The 4,173-nt window shown below is 45.9% G+C and overlaps 1 non-coding gene across 1 annotated transcript; it reads left to right on the top strand.

Moving 5' to 3' along the window:
• Nucleotides 1–3,237: 3,237 nt before the first annotated feature.
• LOC135271430 (U7 small nuclear RNA) lies at nucleotides 3,238–3,298 on the top strand. Its single transcript, XR_010339572.1, has one exon. It is a non-coding gene; the product is annotated as a U7 small nuclear RNA (small nuclear RNA).
• The last annotated feature ends 875 nt before the right edge of the window (nucleotides 3,299–4,173 follow it).

The following is a 4,173-nucleotide window of genomic DNA, read 5'->3' as shown; positions in this document are numbered from 1 at the left end:
GAAACTGAGGCCAGCACAAGAAGATCCAATGTGAAGAGTTTGTTCAGGCTCCTGGGTGAGGTTCTGTGGTCTGACAGGAGGGGCCGGAGAAGTCACGCAGACTCCTCTCAGACCTGGGGTTTTATAGGGAGTGGAGACGTTCGATTGGTTGTGCCCAAGGTGAGTGGGGCCCAGATGGGACAAAATGGTAGGCGGGGAGTGGGGCCCGGACGGGACAAAATGGTAGGCGGGGAGTGGGGCCCGGACGGGACAAAATGGTAGGTGGGGAGTGGGGCCCGGATGGGACAAAATGGTAGGTGGGGAGTGGGGCCCGGATGGGACAAAATGGTAGGCGGGGAGTGGGGCCCGGATGGGACAAAATGGTAGGTGGGGAGTGGGGCCTGGATGGGACAAAATGGTAGGGGGGGAGTGGGGCCCGGATGGGACAAAATGGTATCAGGTAGGTTCTGGTGGGGCTTTTTTTCTGGGTTCCCAGTGAGGGGGGAAGTGTCCGAGCTCCCTGTCAGGGAAGGGGGTGCGTCCGAGCTCCCGGGAGAGAGGGGGTGTGTGTCTGTGTCCGAGCTCCCGGCGAAGGGAGGGGGTGTGTCCGAGCTCCCTGCAAGGGAGGGGGGTGTGTCCGTGCTCCAGGCAAGGCAACCGGCCTTACAGGTGGATCACGAGGTCAGGAGTTTAAGACCAGCCTGGTCAATATGGTGAAACCCTGTCTCTAGTAAAAAACAAAAATTAGCTGGGCGTGGTGGTGTGCCCCTGTAGTCCCAGCTTCTCAGGAGTCTGAGGCAGAAGAATAGCTTGAACCCAGGAGGTGAAGGTTGCTGTGAGCCGAGATTGCACCACTGCACTCCAGGCTGGGTGACATAGCAAGACTCCATCTAAAAAAATTTTTTTTCACAAAGGATGTGAAGGAAAGGAAGGCAGGGCTTTGCCTGACATGGAGCAGGGACCCCTCTGACCTGCTGCGCCCAACCCCCTACAACAGGGAAATAAGGGAACATCTTGGGTTTCTTCAAGGGAAGTTCCAGGCACTAGCTAGCCCTCAGAAGTAAGTGAGCAACTTGATAAGCAAGAAGGTAATAGTAGCTTAAAACAATAGGCAAGGAAGTTAGACTCATAGGATGTTTGGTTCCCTATAAACTAAAGATAACGCCTTAACATATGGCCCTGAGTTGTTTTTAAGAATCCCAGTCCTCCACCAGATGAATCTGCTGGCACACAGACCTCAGATGAGGGGCAACTGAGGGCCGAACTCTGTACACTGTTCTTTGTTCTAAATTTCTTCCTGAGGGTCCTGGAGGACGTCATGCCCACAGGTCAGAGCTAACATTCTTTTATGCTGATCCCAAGGCTTTAGATAAAGCTTCCCTTCCTTAGGCAACAGCAAATTGGAAAATCTTTGAATCTGCTTGTGGTCTGTAAACCCCTGCTTCAAGATATACTGCCTTTTTAGGTCAAACCAATGCATAGTCTCCATATACTGATGACTTTGCCGGCAACCTCTGCCTCCCCACTTTTTAACATTACATGGGCTGAGTATGGTGGCTCTCAGCTGTAATTTCAACACTCTGGGAGACTGAGGCAGGAGGGTCATTTGAGGCCAGGAGTTCAAAACCAGTCTATGCAACATAGTGAGATCTTGTCTCACTATGGAGAAAGACCCTGTTAAAAAAAAAAAAAAGAAGAAGAAAAGAAAAGAAAACTGAAAGTTTGTATTGTCAGTGGAATGGCTGCAGAGAGAAGACAAGGATTCCTTTGCAGGTTAGAGATAGTCCAAGCCATGCAACAGATGGAAGCCCACTTGTCTAAGCAGGGGTGTATTCAGGAGTCACTGTGACTGGTGAGTGTCCAGGAAACAGAGAGGAAAGCTTTAGGCAAACACAGAGTCAAGGGCGTCTTCTCCTTAGGGGCCCCATCTGGAACCTCAGCACAGTCCTAAGCCCCAGGGCCTCTCCTATGATGTAAACACACTGAACAGTTGCCTAGCCACACATCCCACCTCGAGGGAAAGGCCACCTCTCTGGGGTCCAGGACTAATAAGGGGAATGAAAGTGATTTGTACTTAACAATACAACTGCTAACTGACAATCTGAAAAGAACCAGAGCCAGGCAGGAGTAGGGAACCTTAACATGAGCGTGGTATTAGAAGCTTCAGATCGTAACAGAGAAGACGTGGAAAAGAGGACACAAGAAACGGTCCCATTGACAAGTGGTTTTAGGTCCGGGTTTTGTTTGTTACCCTTATTAGAGTAGAGTGAACTTGAGGGATCAAGGGCAAATGGGCATTTTGTTCCACAGAAATTTCTTGAGTTTCTTAATTTTTTAAAAAATTTCATCTTTTGTTTTATAGACAGGGTCTCACAGTGTCACCCAGGCTGGAACAGTGGCACAATCAGCTCACTGCAGCTGGGCTACAAAACTCCTGGGCTCAAGTGATCTTCCCACCTCAGCCTTTCAAGTAGCTAGAACTACAGGCATGCAGCCACCATGCCTGGCTATTCTTAAAAGGTTTTATGGAGATGGGGTCTCACTACGTTGGCCAGTCTGGTCTTGAACTTCTGGCCTCAAGGTACCTTCCCACCTCGGCCTCCCAAAGCACTGAATTACAAGTATGAGCCACTGTGCCCAGCCTTGGTTTTAATTACACACACACACACACACACACACACACACACACACACACACACACATATATATATAAAACATACATATATATTTATGTATATAAATTCCGGCCAGATATGGTGGCTCACGCCTGTAATCCCAGCACTTTGGGAGGCGGAGGTGGGCAGATCACCTGAGGTCAGGAGTTCAAGACCAGCCTGACCAACATGGAGAACCCCATCTCTACTAAAAATACAAAATTAGCCAGTGCATGATTGTGATGCCAGCTACTGGGGAGGCTGAGACAGGAGAATTGCTTGAATCTGGGAGGTGGAGGTTGCAGTGAGCTGAGATCATGCCATTGCACTCCAGCCTGGGCAACAAGAGTGAAACTCCATCTCAAAAATATATAAATAAATACATGTATATAAATATATATACATACATATATATACACATACATATATATTTATATATAAATAATATAAATCTTTATACATACATACAGTTTTATATTATACATACATATATTTTATATATAAATATATACTCATACATATATATATATAAAACTATAGAGAGTCAGCAACAAAAGTAAGATACAGTTCCTCTTCCCTTTCTGTTTCTTAAAAAGAAAATTTCGAGTGTTACAGCTTTTTTAGAATTTGTGTAGCAGGCTTTCAGGTTTTGCTGGAAATCCCCAAAATAAATAAATAAATATAAATATTTTGCATCAAAGGACATTATCAAGAATGTGAAAAGACAACCTAAAGAATGGGAGAAAATATTAAGAAATCATGTATCTGATAAGGATTTAATATTCTGATTATATAAAGAACTCTTACAACTCAGCAACAAAAAGATAATTCAGGGCCAGGCACAATGGCTCACTCCTGTAATCCCAGGACTTTGGGAGGCTGAGACTGGTAGATCACCTGGGGCCAGGAGTTCGAGACTAGCCTGGCCAACATGGTGAAACCCCATCTCTACTAAAAATACAAAAATTAGCTAGGCATGGTGGGCGCCTGTAGTCCCAGTTACTTGGAAGGCTGAGGCAGGAGAATTACTTGAACTTGGAAGCAGAGGTTGCAGTGAGTTGAGATTGAGTCACTGCACCCCAGCCTGGGTGACAGAGCAAGACTCCATCTCAAAAAAAAAAAAAAAAGATAACTCAGTTAAAAAATAGGCAAAGGACTTGAATAGACATTTCTCCAGAGAAGATATAGGAATGGCCAAAATGGCACATGAAAAGATGTTCGATGTCATTGGTCTTTAGGGAAATTAAATCACAGCCACAATGAGACAGCACTTCACACTAGGATGGCTCAAATGAAAAAAAGAGTTGGTGAGGGTATAGAGAAACCGCAACCCTTCAGCAATGGTGGAACAAATTTATGAAGGGTGCAGCCACTGTGGAAAACAGTCTGGCAGTTTCTCAAAAAGTTAAACATAGAGTTTCCATGTGACCCAGCAATTCCACTCCTAAGTACACAGCCAAGAGAACCTAACTGATTAACCTGGGTCATAGTTATATATTTTCAGCTCCTGACTTCCTGGTGCCACCAGCTGGAGTTACTG

Source organism: Aotus nancymaae, unplaced genomic scaffold (genome assembly GCF_030222135.1).
Source record: "Aotus nancymaae isolate 86718 unplaced genomic scaffold, 86718_ANA_hifiasm-v0.15.2.pri h1tg000077l, whole genome shotgun sequence".
Lineage (NCBI taxonomy): Eukaryota > Metazoa > Chordata > Mammalia > Primates > Aotidae > Aotus > Aotus nancymaae.
Note: the sequence above shows the minus strand (reverse complement) of the source record. Positions and strands in the feature narration are given on the sequence as shown.